Source organism: Podarcis erhardii, assembly GCF_964252035.2.
Source record: "Podarcis erhardii genome assembly, chromosome: 1".
In the NCBI taxonomy this organism is placed as follows: Eukaryota; Metazoa; Chordata; class Lepidosauria; order Squamata; family Lacertidae; genus Podarcis; species Podarcis erhardii.
In genome coordinates this window covers 131,443,874-131,461,549 of record NC_138497.1, presented here as the reverse complement: position 1 = coordinate 131,461,549, position 17,676 = coordinate 131,443,874, and the positions used below count along the sequence as shown (strand labels likewise).

The following is a 17,676-nucleotide window of genomic DNA, read 5'->3' as shown; positions in this document are numbered from 1 at the left end:
TCGCTCTAAGTTTATCCCAATAACCTGGTGGTGCAGGTTTGGCTGGGAGGTAGAGACTGGACCAAGGTCACCAAGCGAGATACACGACAGAGTGGAGTTTGCCCTTTGATGTTCCCAGTTCATTTTTTCGCCCATTATAAAGCATCTCCTGGGCCCCTGATAGCCCTGCACCAGTCAGGTCCATTACAGCTAGTTATGGACATTAAAGATGTGTAATATGGGATCTGTACTGAGACCGAACATATAATTTGCTAACAAGTCCATTTCCCTCCCCCCCTTGCGTCAGTACTTTGAGCTATAATAAAACCAAGAGATAAAGGGAGAGTCGCTGATGGAAATTGTTTCACTATCTTAGGTTTTACATCTCTACGGCCACTTTGTGCTGGGGCTGAAAATGAAGCCGTAATGCTTTATGATATCAGAGTCATTTTTATTGCGGTAGACGGTGGGGGAATTGCTGGAGAAAGGTTAACCATATGCCACTTTTTTAATTAGAAGTCACCTCCAAGTAACTGAGGACTGTACCGGGATATCTGTCTGATTTTTACTAGTGTGTTCTTCCAGGTTCCTTAGAAAACTCAGGCTCTGGCAATGAGGGCCACTCCCTTTGCAAGTGGGTACAAAAGACCTTTGTTTTGAGCTGGTTAATTCAGGAGTGAAGAGCAACTCTGTAATGTCTTCAAAGGAAGTCAGGGGATTAAGGAGGACTCTTGTTATCATCTCTCCTATGACAAGTAGGAAAGGCAAGCCTAGAGAAAGGCCTTCTCATTGTTGAGGCTCCAGGAGCTAAGTTCATTTCAAGAGTCCTTCTTGCTTTACAGAAGAAATTAAGCGTGTTCCTGTCATTAGAGCCCCACAGAGACTTCATTTTTTCCCCATTGAAATTAATGGGGCTTGTTATCAGGGTGAGGCTGCCTCCGGTTTGCGATGACATCCCGCCAGCAGGAAATGCAGCCCACATATTATTTATTTATTATTATTAATTTAAAGAAGGCTGATCACAGAAGAATTGATGCTTTTGAATTATGGTGCTGGAGGAGACACTTGAGAGTCCCATGGACTCCAAGAAGATCAAACCTCTCCATTCTGAAGGAAATCAGCCCTGAATGCTCACTGGAAGGACAGATCCTGAAGCTGAGGCTCCAATACTTTGGCCACCTCATGAGAAGAGAAGACTCCCTGGAAAAGACCCTGACGTTGGGAAAGATGGAGGGCACAAGGAGAAGGGGACAACAGAGGACGAGGTGGTTGGACGGTGTTCTTGAAGCTACGAACATGAGTTTGACCAAAGTGCGGGAGGCAGTGGAAGACAGGAGGGCCTGGCGTGCTCTGGTCCATGGGGTCACGAAGAGTCGGACATGACTAAATGACTAAACAACAACAATTAATGCACCTGCCCTTTGCCCTAAGGTTTCCAACATGAAAACACAATATTAAAAACAGTTTTAAACCACGTATATGTGATTTTCCCGAAGTGACTCTCTCCAAGATGGCTGCATGGGGAAGGAGGCACGTGGTCCCCAGCAAGGCTAGCGGGAGGGAGAGGGTCACCTTTTCTGCCACTGACTGTTACGTCGTTTGCAAAATCTTCAATGGCAAGAATGCTGTGGACCTGTTTGAAGCTGGAGCAGGCCTTACATTGTGATTGAGCCCATGCGTATTGGGGACGAGACTGCCTGCTGGATCACAGCTGGGCACTGGCTGCACAAGGTGGCTGTGCTGGCCAGCACAGCCTGCCTTTTCACCCCCCGGCTGTTCCCGTCGATTACTCCCATTACATCTCTTTGCCAGTGTGGTGTAGTGGTTAAGAGCGGTAGTCTCGTAATCTGGGGAACCGGGTTCGCGTCTCCGCTCCTCCACATGCAGCTGCTGGGTGACCTTGGGCCAGTCACGCTTCTTTGAAGTCTCTCAGCCCCACTCACCTCACAGAGTATTTGTTGTGGGGGAGGAAGGGAAAAAGGAGATTGTTAGCCACTTTGAGGCTCCTTAAAGGGAGTGACAGGCGGGATATCAAATCCAAACTCCTCCTCCTCCTCCTCCTCCTCCTCCTCCTCCTCCTCCTCCTCCTCCTCCTCTTCTTCTTCTTCTTCTTCTTCTTCTTCTTCTTCTTCTTCTTCTTCTTCTTCTTCTGGCATCCTCAGCAAAGCCTGCTGCACCTTCTGTTTGGCCCTCCAGCTGTTCTGGGACTACAATTCCCATCATCCCTGATCACTGGTCCTGTTAGGTAGGGATGATGGGAGTTGTAGTCCCAAAACATCTGGAGGGCCGAGTTTGCCTATGCCTGCTCTATGAGATCTCTTGGCAATTCGACCCCTGCTGCAAGTACCAGGTGGAGTATGATGCCTATAAAGTCTTTGGCCTGCTCCTGCACACACTCGCCTCCTTCACTCCCGTGGTTTTGTTGAGGACGGAGAACATGCACAAAAAAAGATGGCATAACATGATAGCACTCGCTGCTCTGTTGTACTGCATAAAGAAGATTTATGAACTTTATGTCGTATGATTGCGGCAGAGGAAAAAGAAATCCGCAAGGGGGTATGTATTAAAGACTCCTACAGTGACATTCAACTTCTCTTCTTGAAGTGGTGCCTGGGAAGCAGTTTGGCTTATCCATATATATGTATATTTTGTTAATTTTAGAACAAAGGTAACATGACGAGGGAATTTTCAGTTTTCTTTTTTCCCCCCATAAATATTTTTATTAGTCTTCCAACACATATACATTTTTTCTCTATGTTTTAACAAATTACTCTTTTTTGACTTCCTTCCGCTTCCCTGGTAATCATCCATATTTACTCTTCGATACGCATTCCCTTCATTGTATTGTCATTTTTCTTCCCTCCCCTTTCTATTTCTTTTTGACAATACATCTCTAACTTTTACAGTGCTTCTTGAAACCCCACTAGCGTTGTTTGCACATCACATACATTTTTCAGATAATCTACAAACTTTCCCCAATCTTCAATGAATTTTTGGTTTCGAACATATCATATTTTCCCAGTTAATCTGTCCTGTTCCACATAGTCCGTTAATTTCAATCTCCATTCTTGTATCGTCGGTACTCCCTCTTGTTTCCATTTCTGGGCCAATAAAATAAAATTCTTGCTGTTTTCTTGCACCTCAGACATGGATCTGCAGTGAAAAGGAAGTCAATAATGGAATGTCAATGAATGGAAAGAAACCTAAGAGGGAAGAAACCTTTAGGTATATTGTTTAATTGTATTCTACAGAACCAGCTCAAAGTTATCACTGACCGTTCATTAAAGGATGAGAATTTCAAACAAACAAACAAACAACCACTTGTGTCTGTGTGAGAGCCTTTTGGTAGTGCCCAGGTTGGGGCTGACTGAATCTTGCCCAATGCCCTGAGCATGGTGCTGAGCCTAGGGGGTCCAAAATATTATTATTATTATTATTATTATTATTATTATTAATAATATTAATATTATTATTATTAATATTATTATTATTATTATTATTATTTATTTATTTTATTATTAATTAATACCTATATTGATATGGGTACCTACTGAGAAGATCCATAAAAAAGCAAAGGAATTATTGCAAAAATTAGAAATATTGGGAGGTGGGCAGCAAATCACCATATTACCAAAGCCCACCCAAAAAACTGCAAAACTTAGGCATGGGTTTGGCGAGGATCCCAAATTTGGGAGTTTGTAGTTAATGGGTCTGGTATCTGTGAGGAAAGAAGGCACTACAATTTGTGTGGGTTTTTTGGGGGTGTGTATTGGCCACAGCAGACCCTTTCAATGAGCTGCAAATGAAGCAGTAGTTAGCATTTTCACCAGTCAAGAACTTACCTTTTTACCACTGAAATTCCACAGCAGGGTATTATGAAGGGGCAGGTTTTTCCCCCTTTATTGTTTATATGCCATACCCTCCAACATTTATCTGATGAAAATAGGGACATTAGGAAGATTCCCCCGCTTTTGATCTCGCCACACGCATTTGATATGCACATTTGCCAGTCACTTTGAGTCAATGGCAACCTCTCCACTGAACCTACCTCACAGGATTGTTGTAAAAAAAATGTGAGGAAAGGGATTGTGTAGAACACCATCCACACATAAATAGAATGAAATAAAAATTTAGCTGTAAGCTGCCTTGAGTCCCTGTCAGGGAAGAAGGTACAATATTATTATTATTATTATTATTATTATTATTATTATTATTATTATTATTATTATTATCTGAGACAATGCTCAGGGACATACAGTAGTAGAGTGTAAATTCTATTGAACTCAGTGGGACTTACTTCTGAGTAAAATGCTTAAAATTGCAGCATAAGGCTGCCCAGTTACCTGGGAGTAAGCTCCACTGAATACCATGGGACTTACTTCTGAGTAGACAGTGACGCTGTGGTCTAAACCACTGAGCCTCTTGGCCTTGCAAAGGTTGGCGGTTCGAAGCCCCGTGACGGGGTGAGCTCCCGTTGCTCAGTCCCAGTTCCTGCCAACCTAGCAGTTCGAAAGCACGTCAAAGTGCAAGTAGATAAATAGATACCACTCCGGCAGGAAGGTAAACGGCGTTTCCGTGCACTGCTCTGTTTTCGCCAGAAGCTGCTTAGTCATGCTGGCCACATGACCCGGAAGCTGTCTGCAGACAAACGCCAGCTCCCTCGGCCAGTAAAGCGAGATGAGTACCGCAACCCCAGAGTCGTCTGCGACTGGACTTAACTGTCAGCAGTCCTTTACCTTTTTTAGATAGTGTAAAGCTCCATTTACAATAAAAGAATCGACACTCCCTGCATTTCCTAAGAAATGGCTGGCTGCTGAAGCATTTCAGTTAAAGAATTTAAAGTATATTGGTATATATTATATATGATTTCCTTCACAATGATAGGAAGGGCTTCATATGCCAGCATGCCAGCATCGCCATTTCTTTCATTTGGTGCAGGTATCTTATTTTCAGGATAAAGAGGACTCCATTTTTTTCATCTACCCACATTGTTGCTTCTTGGTTGGGCCATACTTGAAATAAAAGATGCCTTCTATCCCCCTGTTCTTCCACCCAGAAATTCTGTTAAGAGCCCTTTTGCTGAGAAACTGGGGACCGTTACTTCTCTGAGGTCTGGGCAGGGTATCCCCCATCCCATAGGTGCTGTTCTGATGTTGTTGGGCTCCAGTTCCCATCCTGACCATTTGCCAAGCTGGTTGAGGTTGATGGGAGCTGGGAGCCCAACAAGATCTGGAAGGCAACAGGCTAGGGGAAACTGCTACAGGCAGCGAATTACAGGAGTACAGTGGTGCCTCGCAAGACGAAAAGAATCCGTTCCGCGAGTCTCTTCGTCTAGCGTTTTTTTCGTCTTGCGAAGCAAGCCCATTGACGGCTTAGTGGATTAGCGCTATTAGCGGCTTAGCGGCTTTTAGTGGCTTAGCGGCTTAGCGGATAAGCGGCTTAGCGGCATAGAAAAGGGGGGGGGGGAGGAAGAAAAACCCGCAGGAACTCGCAAGACATTTTCGTCTTGCGAAGCAAGCCCATAGGGAAATTCGTTTTGCGAAGCACCTCCAAAACGGAAAACCCTTTCGTCTAGCGGGTTTTCCGTCTTGCGAGGCATTCGTCTTGCGGGGCACCACTGTAATTCTTCGGCCCCACATTTTGCAACAGACCAGGGTGGCAAACACTTTTGCAATGAATACAATTTAAATATAAAGTAAAAAAAAAACCATTATTGAAACATTTAAAAACTGTTTAAAGCATCTAAAAACAACAAAATGTCTAAAACAGATTTAAGAACATGTGTAACAAGAAGAAGAAGAAGAAGAAGAAGTGTCTGGACAGGCCCACCAAAACAGACAGGTATCAATAGAGATAGCGCTTGCCTAATTGCCAATTTGACATTCCTGGGCATGTTTGTGGATTGGCACCCAGCTATCGGTTGGATTAAGCATTTCTCCGGATTTCGAGATGCTAGTTTGGTCCCAAAAATGTGTCCAAAGAGGTGTATTTTAAGTTTAAAATGTGTGCAAAAAAACCCCCTGCTATAGGGGTGAAATGCATGGAAACACCTGAAAACTGCTATTTTGTAGGAAGAGTGCATACAATTTAGATAATTGTGTGTGCACGCATATTCTTTTTGAAAAGTCTTCAGGGGGAAAACCCCGTTGGAATGGACCTATGGTGGCCATGGAGCAGATTTCAACTGGTCTGGTCTTCCCTAGCTTGTAAAGGTGGATCTTTGCTTGGGTTTTGAGGATGTTCATGCCGGAAAAATGGATCCCCTGCGCTTCACAGCAGGCCATAAACCAGGCAAATTACATCACTTTCCCACTTACTCAATACGGTGGAAATTACATCAGTGCTAAACAGGATGCTCTGATTCAGTGAGAAAAGGAGCTGCTATCGCTCTCGCCTGCTTCTGCCCCACTTGTTCTGCCTGGATAAGCCAACAATTAAGGCTCCGAGTGAGAAATATGCAGTGAGAATTTTATTTCTCTTATTATTTTCAAAGCCATCTTTTCAAATCACTTTCCTGTTTCTAGAGGAGGAGAAATACTCTCTGGGGGCTGCTATGAAACAGAAGAAGCGCCAGATTTCACAGCATTTCTGGGTAGATTATCACTTGACGCAGGTGGAGCTTGGCAGGAAGGCCACCTTGTTGTTGTTTAGTCGTTTAGTCGTGTCTGACTCTTCGTGACCCCATGGACCAGAGCACGCCAGGCACTCCCTTCTTCCACTGCCTCCCGCAGTTTAGTAAAACTCATGTTAGTAGCTTCGAGAACACTATCCAACCATCTCGTCCTCTGTCGCCCCCTTCTCCTTGTGCCCTCCATCTTTCCCAACATCAGGGTCTTTTCCAGGGAGTCTTCTCTTCTCATGAGGTGGCCAAAGTACTGGAGCCTCAGCTTCAGGATCTGTCCTTCCAGTGAGCACTCAGGGCTGATTTCCTTCAGAATGGATCGGTTTGATCTTCTTGCAGTCCATGGGACTCTCAAGAGTCTCCTCCAGCACCATAATTCAAAAGTATCAATTCTTCGGCGATCAGACCACCTCGCTCTCCCCTAAAAACAAGTGCGGAAAGTTTTCAAAGAGTGGAGCGGATCTTAGTGCAAGTTTACTTCCCCTTTTTCCTAATGAATTTTCATGGCGGCGTTCGCCCCAGCCGCCGCAATTCATAAGAGAAAATTAAAAACCTGCCTTGAAACCTGGATGACAATGCCGCTAACATCTTGCAGTTGCTGGCATTATCCTTTGAGAACCTTTCAGCTCCATTTCTATGCCTCATTGTTTTCCCACACAAAAACATATTTTAAATATGAAACATTGAATGTTCATTGCTGCTTTATATCATTTTTTTATTATTATTCATTGTGTGTTGGAGGCAAAGGGCATGGTTTTATATAGAATCTACCCTGAGTGTCTGATTTTGCATTTTCATTTGACGGCGCAGATTCCCTAAGAAATTTATTTTCTTTCAGATGCAGATGTTCTCCTGGGAACGGGAGTTATAAGTTTCTACGGAGGGCTAGCAGGTCCCTGGAGACTCTGAGAGAAGAGGGCAGGGCACTGTGGCAAGTTAAGGAGGCAGAGCCAATGGCAAGAGCTCTCTCTCCCTTCAGCCTGCTGTTGATTTGCTCTTATAAGCCCCATGTCAGATGGAACTTACTGGTTGGCATCCCTCTGTCTTGAGAGACAATGGAGGAGTTCTCTCAGTGCACATGCACCCCGACATTTCTTCTCTCTGCACTCCTCCCTGACTACCCGTCTCCACACACCGCGGTAATCTGCAAGGGATTCTCACACAGTGGGGTTGCTGTTGCCAGACTTCATGTCACATGTCAAAGAGCAAGCCAGCAGTAAACCACACCATTCAAAGTTGGCTTTGCATGTACTTTGCATGCCCTCTACAATGTATGTTTACAATAGGTGGGCACAGTTGTACCTTGGATCCCGAACGCCTTGCGAGTTGAACGTTTTGGCTCCCAAATGTCGCAAACCCAGAAGTGAGTGTTCTGGTTTCCGAACGTTCTCTGGAACCCTGAGAGCCAGTTTGGTGTAGTGGTTAAGAGTGGTGGACTCGTAATCTGGGGAACCGGGTTCAATTCCCCGCTCCTCCACATGTAGCTGCTGGGTGACCTTGGGCTAGTCACACTTCTCTGAAGTCTCTCAGCCCCACGCACCTCACAGAGTGTTTGTTGTGGGGGAGGAAGGGAAAAAGGAGAATGTTAGCCGCTTTGAGACTCCTTAAAGGGAGTGACAGGCGGGATATCAAATTCAAACTCTTCTACTCTTCTTCTTCGAAACGTCTGACGTGGCTTCCGCAGCTTTTGAACGTTTTGGAAGCCGAACGGACTACCCGAACGGATTCCGTTTGACTTCCGAAATACTACTGTATTCTCTGTCTCCTGGATTTGGACCTTGTGTCTTTTGAAGAACAAAGGAAAGCCAAAATGTGAATTCTACGTTTCTTCTTTCTTCTTCTTTGGCGATCACTTGTAGCCGAGTAAGATTGTCTTCCATAAACACAGTTTTAACAATGAGTCCATAAGTGACTGTGGAGGCCAATTCTGGATCCACACGTCCTTCCAAAGTGGGGACATGGGTTACCGGGTGGGAGTTGATCATGTTGTGGATTTGCCAAGCGTGCCTTCCTCTTAGCAAGTTTCTCCCTTGCTTCTTGAGTTCAAGCATCTTCAAAGCCCATGACACCTTTGGTAAAGGCTGTTCTCCAAATGGAGCGCTCGTAGGCCACTGTTTCCCAGTTGTTGGTGCTTATACTACATTTTTAAAGATTTGCCTTGAGACAGTCTTTAAACCTCTTTTGTTGACCAGCAGCATTACACTTTCCGTTTTTAAGTTCGGAATAGAGTAGTTGCTTTGGAAGGTGATAGTCAGGCATCCGCACAACATGACCAGTCCAACGAAGTTGATGTTGAAGAATCATTGCTTCAACGCTGGTGTTCTTTGCTTCTTCCAGTAGCATTCTGTGTACCCCACTCATTGTATATGCATTTTGCCTTTTACTATGGTGCTCCCCTTCTCTCAATGTGTAGTTTTTTAAATTTTTTTACAGCAGGTAAGATTCCTGAATTCCTTTTCTGCTGGATTTCAAATCTGCAAGAGCATATGCCATACAATTGAACCTTTGGATCAGATCAGCTGGTGGGACACCCCATTCCACTAAAGGTAAAGGGACCCCTGACCATTAGGTCCAGTCGTGGCCGACTCTGGGGTTGCGGCACTCATCTCGCTTTATTGGCCGAGAGAGCCGGCGTACAGCTTCCGGGTCATGTGGCCAGCATGACTAAGCCACTTCTGGCGAACCAGAGCAGCGCACGGAAATGCCGTTTACCTTCCCACTGGAGCAGTACCTACTTTATCTACTTGCACTTTGACGTGCTTTTGAACTGCTAGGTTGGCAGGAGCAGGGACTGAGCAATGGGAGCTCACCCCGTCACGGGGGTTTGAACCAGTGACATTCCGATCGGCAAGTCCTAGGCTCTGTGGTTTAACCCACAGCGCCACCCGCGTCCCATTCCACTAAAGGGGGAAGTAAATCCAAGAGTCTCTACATTCTTACTCTTGATATATGGTTATACTTGAATACTTTGTATGTTTCTTTTTCTGATTCCACCCCACCCCTCCTGGACCCCCTTCCTATATCAGACATCAATCTCCACCAGGAGATTGAACAGCAAAGGCATATACCATACTTTTCAAAGAATACGACAGGCCCTGCCTACAGGCTTACAGTCTAATTAATGACACAAGATGGAGGAAAGGGGAAAGGGAAGAAGGGTTAGACAGGAACAGCCGATGGGGGGGGGGGAGAGAAAGAAAGGTGTCTTAGGGATGTGTATGCATTTGATAACAGAGGAGGAAGGCGAATGTCCGGTAGTAAAGATATCCTGGTCTTTGGTTTAATTAATAAATTTGGTGCCGCTGGAGTGGAGAGCCCAGGAAGAGAAGGGAAATACAGAATAATGCAACCAGGCTCCTGAGAATTATGTACAGGAAGCTCAGACTGAAGATAAACAGAAAGAGGAAGCTGACTGAAAATAATTCTTCTCAGCTTTGCTGTTCCCCAAGCAGTGAGAAGTTCGGATGGAAGCACTGTTGCTTTGGGGTGTTTGGTTAATGAGAATAAAAGGAGAATTCCCTGGATGCCTAGATTCGGGTTTGGGGCAAGTACTTTTTGGTGAGAGTCCCAACAAAGATTTAAAATCACAAAATATGCAGCAAAGTAAAGCATGGGCATATAGACTGTTAGATCTTTAAAACACCCCCTTTTAAATTTCTTTCCAAATCTTTCCCTTCATTCCCTTTGTACCGAAAGAGACCAATGTTTGGTAAATGTTAATAGTGGTTTACTTACAAACTCTCAAAGTCATATTCATGTGCTTTTCCATACAACAGCAAGAAAACATAGGCAGCAAAACCTATGTTTCAAAATCGGTAAAGGTTTCTATAGAAACACAAATATGACTTGCTAAAGTCACATGGTCTGGGCTTAGAGTGACCAGCCTAGACATCTTTTCTGGTTGGCTTCACATGGTGGAAGAGAGTGAACAAAGGCTTTTGACAAACATTTCTCCCAAACTGAGGGCTGTGCAACCTAGCTACATTTGGCAGAACTGCTTACTCTATGGTCTTAACTCTTTCATGCATTAACTAGTGCTAAGCATGCTGGTTATATGAGGTTGATATTTATCCCACAAGCCAATACGCGTTTGGTTTTCATTGGCTGAGAATGAACTGGAAGCTTATAGTATATCTGAAACATTTGCTTGACGATCTGCCTCAATATTTGAACGAATCCCAAGTCCCAAGGTGAAGTGGGATGCCTCTGAGGGATTTTTTGGCTTGTTTTAAGTGAAGCAGGATCAGTACAAGGGGGAAGTAGAAGTGGGGACTCCTGAAGCGGTTTGTGTGATCCTCAGTGATCCAGATATTTTCAGCAAATGCTGGAGATAGTCATCAGCTGCAAGCAAAAGCAGTGTCTTTAAGCTTACCATAACTGGGTGGGGTGATGGAGGAAGGGACAACAGATGATTTAGAGTGGTGAAAGGGAGAACTGCTTGGTCCCTTTTAACCAGAATGATTTTATCTGGGAAGCAGATCCTTTCTCATTCTCCCCACCCTTCTTTACTTTGGCAGGATTCGCCACCTTACAAATGGCAACCTTGCCATTGAATTTTATCCAAATACACCTAGTTTTTAATAATAAAGTTAAACAAGCGCCCCCCCCCTTCTTTAAAATCAAACTGTAAAGATGTCTAGCATAAAAGGCCCTTGGCCTACAGTGGTACCTTGGTTCTCAAACGCCTTGGTACTCAAACAACTTTGACCCCAAACACTGCAAACTCAGAAGTAACTGTTCCGGTTTGCAAACTCCTTTTGGAAGCTGAATGTGCTCCACTCCATGTGTTATGCTTCCGATTTGAGTGCCACACTTCTGTTTTGAGTGTTACGCTGAGATCTGTCTGTTTTTGCAAAAAAATTTTTTGCGTTTTTGCTTCTTTTTTGTTTTGTTTTTGTGACTGTGTGGAACCCAGTTCAGCTACTGATTGATTGGTTGTGTGACTGCAGTACATTGTTTATCGCTTTCATTTTATGGATCAATGGTCTCGTTTGATAGTAAAATTCATGTTAAATTGCTGTTTTAGGGGTTGTTTTTAAAAGTCTGGAACGGATTAATCCATTTTGCATTACTTTCTATGGGAAACTGTGCCTTGGTTTTGGAATGCTTTGGTTTTGGCATGGACTTCCAGAACGGATTACGTTTGAGAACCAAGGTTCCACTGTACTTGCTTGTAATTTGGCAGGCTTTGCCTACTTTGAAGGGGTACATATGCCTGCAAATTTCATCTGCTTCTGTCAAAATGGGGTGGGGAAGTTACAGCCGTTTTAAAATCTCTTAAGAGTAAAGAGGGAGATTCTGAACTCAAATGAACCCCAAGCTGAATCAGGCAGCTTGCAGAACGGCTAATGCAGACTGTTTCACAAAACACTGAACTTTGTGGCTGGTGCAGAGCCCTGAACAGTAGTTAAGTAGGACATCCGTGGATTCAAGCATTCCTCCCTTCAAGGCCCCCCAGAGGGCAAGCTGGGCAGCCCTCCAGTCTGTGCCCCCAGGTTTCAACTAATTCCAGCTAAAAGCTCTCGGCTCTCTCCCTAAGGACATAGGAGATAAATGAGGAGCTATTTTGAGGTGGGTCCCCGTAGTTTTAGGTTGTTCATGACTGGACAAATTGTGGTCCATAGTCTGTTTCTGCTTGATCAGAGGGTGTATAGTGGAATCCCTTCTAAAAATCACACCAATCTAGTGCTCGCTGTTTGATTTTAGTAGCGCAATCTAACACCTGAAGCAACTGCACAACAAAGTTGGAATTGTTCAGGCTTCTGGTCTCCTTATAATTGCCACTAGAGGTTTGTGCCTCTCCAGCTGTAGCTGTGTCCCACGGGCTGCAACTTTTTCAAGAAATTTGTATTTCTATGTTCGAGAACTGTTTCAAATAAAAGCCAACATTAATCTACATTGTAGAAACTCTTCCGGCCACTGACACACGCAATTCTGCCATGCCAAATAGCTTTTTACAAAGTTCTGTGTCTATAGACTATAATTCAAACTAGTGTGCTCAGGATATAACAGGATAGGTAAACTCCGTTCATTTCCTTTTCTGGCTATTGGAACAAACTTTTTTATGGGTGAGCCCACTCTTGTCTTCTTCCAGGCCCCATGCATGTTGGCATTTTTATTATAGCATGGGCCAAGGGCTCAGTCAGAACAGTATTCTAGAAGTTGCTCACCTTTCTACCAATGGGATCTTGTTATATTTAAAACATAGGGCATAGATCATGGCCACTGGGCCCATCACCTCCTGGCAAATAGAAGGGGAAGAAATGGAGGCAGTGAGAGATTTTACTTTCTTGGGCTCCATGATCACTGCAGATGGTGACAGCAGCTACAAAATTAAAAGACGCCTGCTTCTTGGGAGAAAAGCAATGACCAACCTAGACAGCATCTTAAATAGCAAAGACATCACCTTGCCAACAAAGGTCCGTATAGTTAAAGCTATGGTTTTCCCAGTAGTGATGTATGGAAGTGAGAGCTGGACCATAAAGAAAGCTGATCGCCAAAGAATTGATGCTTTTGAACTCTGGTGCTGGAGGAGACTTTTGAGAGTCCCATGGACTGCAAGAAGATCAAACCTCTCCATTCTGAAGGAAATCAGCCCTGAGTACTCACTGGAAGGACAGATCCTGAAGCTGAGACTCTAGTACTTTGGCCACTTCATGAGAAGAGAAAACTCCCTGGAAAAGACCCTGATGCTGGGAAAGATGGAGGGCACAAGGAGAAGGGGATGACAGAGGACGAGATGGTTGGATAGTGTTCTCAAAGCTACCAGCATGAGTCTGATCAAACTGTGGGAGGCAGTGGAAGACAGGAGTGCCTGGCGTGCTCTGGTCCAGGGGGTCACAAAGAGTCAGACACGACTAAACGACTAAACAACAACAAAGGCCAGTATATTAACATGATGGGGGAAAAACAACAACTCAGCCTCTCAGAAGCTGCATGTTGGCTGAGTCATCTGGGCTCATCTGTCAGCCTCTGTTTATCTCCATCTCCTCAAGTTCAATCCCACTTGTATTGTCCCTGCGTTCTGGTATGAGAGAGCATCAGTCCATCTTCTGGTCTGCTTATATTACGCTCCCTCACCATGTAATTAAGGTGAATTGGCAACGCACTATCTGTATAATGCCCAGGGAGATATGTTGCCTATCTCTTACTGAGTTTGCAAGTCCTGGGTCATACCATTTCAGACTGAATGTCTCACTAGATCCTTCTGTTTCTGGCTGCACAAGAGAGATTTTCCCAGCCAAAACTTTGTGCACCATCACGTGTGAAAATGGCACGAGTGCCCACCGTGCAACAATTACACGGTGCACTGATTTGCTGTCATTTTTTTTTTTTGGCTGGGATTCTTAACACAACCCTTAGCTTGCTGCTGAAGCGAAGGCAATTTTCAAGGATTCTCTCTTTCCTTAGCATCCGCTGTGCAGATTGTTCAAGGGGACACTTTGACCCCTGTGCAGGGGACAGGAACTTTTCTTCTCTCAAAGTCCTTGTTAACTTATCTCGGCATCCAAGCTTCTGTTTTTGTGTGTAGCGGCAGCATGGAGTACAGCAGATTTAAGAGCAGCTTAAAAAGAAAAAAAGCACAGTCACCAGGTTCTTTGTGCTTAAAAGACTTCTTTTGTTTCCTGTTCTCTTGATTCATCTGTTTATATCATTAGCGGGGGTGGGGTGGGGAGAAGGGGAATTAAAGCATTAGAGCTTTATCTACCTATGTAGATTTAGCTAAAAGTGCAACACACTTGACAGAAATCCCCTTCAAAATTGCTGTCTACACGGATTATCATTTAATATGTGCTAAAACCAACTTAATGTTGCCTGTGCCTTGGGTATAAATGTCAAACTCTGCATATATATGTCCTGGATTTTCTTGAGCACTGAATATGTTTTAATGAATCCAGTCACAACCTTGATAGATTTGAAGACCTTCTCATGTTCCAGGGTTGAGGTTTCACCATCCTTCAGTTTGTTCGCTGAATATCATAAAGGAAGAAAGGCTTTATTTAGTGTTGGAATAATCTCTTTACTGACTGCTACAGAGGATTCCGTTTTCTTTTCTGCTTCTTTGAGGTGCTTTTGCCAGGCCGCAACATCTCAAATAGTGGCTCTAACTGTTCAAAGATGTGGACCTGTATTATATATTCCTTTGACATCTGTCTTGACTGCTTCTCTTTAGTGTGAAATCTGTCCCCTTTTCCCCCTGTATCTACTTTTAAAACATCCACAACCTCGCTTGGTGGTTTTACTGATTACAAACCACAGAGCAGAAGCTTACAAGACCAGAAGGGAAGTAATCTATATGTAACTGAAACTACATGAGGGATTTGGGGAGATAAAAAGCAGTCCCAGGCTGGACGATGCCAGACCACATCTAAACTCCTGTAAAAAGTGACAGAGGCTTAGGGTAAGAGAGCTAAACTTGGCAGCCACTCATGTTAGAATGCAATGTCTCTGTCACATGATTAAGCCCATTCCATATTTCTGAAGAGTGAAGTGGCGGTTTGGAAAGGATGCATGGTATTTTATGCAGAAGGAAAATGTATCTTCTGAACACTGAAAACAGTGACAAGCTCTTGTGCATTTCTGTCACCCTTTTTCTCTTTGCCTGATTACCCTCCCAACCCACTGAACTCCTATTGCACATTAAAGGTAAAGGGATCCCTGACCATTAGGTCCAGTCGTGACCGACTGTGGGGTTGCGGTGCTCATCTCGCTTTATTAGCTGAGGGAGCCGGCGTACAGCTTCCAGGTCATGTGGCCAGCATGACTAAGCCGCTTCTGGCGAACCAGAGCAGTGCACGGAAACGCCCTTTACCTTCCCGCCAGAGCGGTACCTATTTATCTACTTGCACTTTGAGGTGCTTTCAAACTGCTAGGTTGGCAGGAGCAGGGACCGAGCAATGGGAGCTCACCCCATTGCGGGGATTCAAACCGCGACCTTCTGATTGGCAAGTCCAAGGCTCCGTGGTTTAATTCACAGTGCCACCCATGTCCCTATTGCACATTGCTTGCTGCTTATTCTGCAACTCTGATATCTGTAAATTGACCGTGATTTCACTTTTGTAAAAAACAAAACCCCTCCAATACTTAAAAACCTCTCTCTCCCCAATTTATCTGGTTGTCCTTAAAGAACAGAAGCAACTCGAACATATTCTGCAACATTTACTGTTACATATGGTCAGTGCTTCCCCCCCCCTAAAAAAAATGTTTAGGGGTACTCTCATTTTCCTACTCTTATTGAAATACTGCCCCTCAATGAGGCCAAATTTAAGATTCACAGAATGTTTAGGGGTATGTGTACCCCCAGAAAAAAGCACTGCATATGTTTTCCATCCAACCTGCAATATTATGGGTCAGCCCAAGTAACATATTTGTAAAGGTAAAGGGACCCCTGACTATTAGGTCCAGTCGTGGCCGACTCTGGGGTTGCGGTGCTCATCTCACTTTATTGGCCGAGGGAGCTGGCGTACAGCTTCCGGGTCATGTGGCCAGCATGACTAAGCTGCTTCTGACAAACCAGAGCAGCACACGGAAACACCATTTACCTTCCCACTGGAGTGGTACCTATTTATCTACTTGCACTTTGACGTGCTTTCAAACTGCTAGGTTGGCAGGAGCAGGGACAGAGCAATGGGAGCTCACTCCATCGCGGGGATTCGAACCACTGACCTTCTGATCGGCAAGTCCTAGGCTCTGTGGTTTAACCCACAGCACCACCCGCGTCCCTTAACATATTTGTACATTTGGGCTAATAGTGCCATAGCAAAACAAAACAAATTCCTTCCAGTAGCACCTTAAAGACCAACTAAGTCAGTTCTTGGTATGAGCTTTCGTGTGCATGCACACATGCACACGAAAGCTCATACCAAGAACTGACTTAGTTGGTCTTTAAGGTGCTACTGGAAGGAATTTGTTTTGTTTTGACTATGGCAGACCAACACGGCTACCTATCTGTAACTAGTGCCATAGCAATTAATGTCCTGTGCTTAAGCCATTGTCCTACTTAAGCCATTTCTTGCACTTGTTTCTAGGAGGCTGGTATTCAGAGATACAGTGCCTATAATGCAGAAGTACCGGGTAGCTGTTTGCCCAACTCCACAGAGGATAGTCATCTGTTCCAAGCCTGGATTGAAGAACCATCCTGGAACAGGGAAAGTTGCTCATCAGGTTAGTCTTCTGCCCTATGCTGAGATGTACTGTATGTCTATTTAAATGGTAGCAATTGGAGAGCCACTGTGGTGTAGTGGTTAACAGCAGTGGACTCGTAATCTGGTGAACTGGGTTCGATTCCCCGCTCCTCCACATGCAGCTGCTGGGTGATCTTGGGCTAGTTACACTTCTCTGAAGTCTCTCAGCCCCACTCACCTCACAGAGTTTTTGTTGTGGGGGAGGAAGGGAAAAAGGAGATTGTTAGCCACCTTGAGACTCCTTAGAATAGTGATAAAGTGGGATATCAAATCCAAACTTTTCTTCTTCTCTTCTCTTCTTCCTAAATTGGTGTTTATACATATACCAGGAACAGGGACAAGAAAATACCTATAATTAAGGCACCACTGGCTTCAGTTGAATCTGGTATCCTTAGATTTGCTTGGTATCTGTGACATTCAGAAAAGAAGTTCTGAGCAGCTTCGCTAACGTGTGACAAGGCTGGATTTGGGGACCTCGATTTGCTGTGTCAGTTACTTGGTTTGGGGCGGCGGTGGCGGCAAGAAATTCAGGGTTCGCAGCACAAAAATGGTACTAAACTTTGGCATCAGGTTTTTATTTTTTTTGGGGGGGGAGATCTGGAATTTCGGGGTCACACTTTAATGAAGCTGTTTTGAGCTAGTCCTGCCGCTGGATGAATGGAGCCTGGAGGTTTGTGGTGTGCCAAACAATGGCAAGAAGGAAACTAGCCATTGTCGCAACTGCCTGCATCCCCCCCCCATTATGTTTTTTCTCAAAGAGCGTCTCTGTTGAGGGCTGACCACAGTTGATGGGTGTCAGGGTTTCTGGGAGAAGTGAGGAGATGGCAGAGGAGACGGAAAGCGAGTGGGAGGAGGGAGAGAGAGACGAGGAAGAAGATGACGGAATTCGAA

At 44.6% G+C, this 17,676-nt stretch overlaps 1 pseudogene across 1 annotated transcript; it reads left to right on the top strand.

The window, feature by feature from the left end:
- The first annotated feature begins 1,489 nt into the window (after positions 1-1,489).
- LOC309337538 (transmembrane protein 11, mitochondrial pseudogene) lies at positions 1,490-2,503 on the top strand (annotated as a pseudogene). Its single transcript has 2 exons — positions 1,490-1,797; positions 2,271-2,503. The product of its transcript is annotated as a transmembrane protein 11, mitochondrial pseudogene (transcript).
- Positions 2,504-17,676: the final 15,173 nt, after the last annotated feature.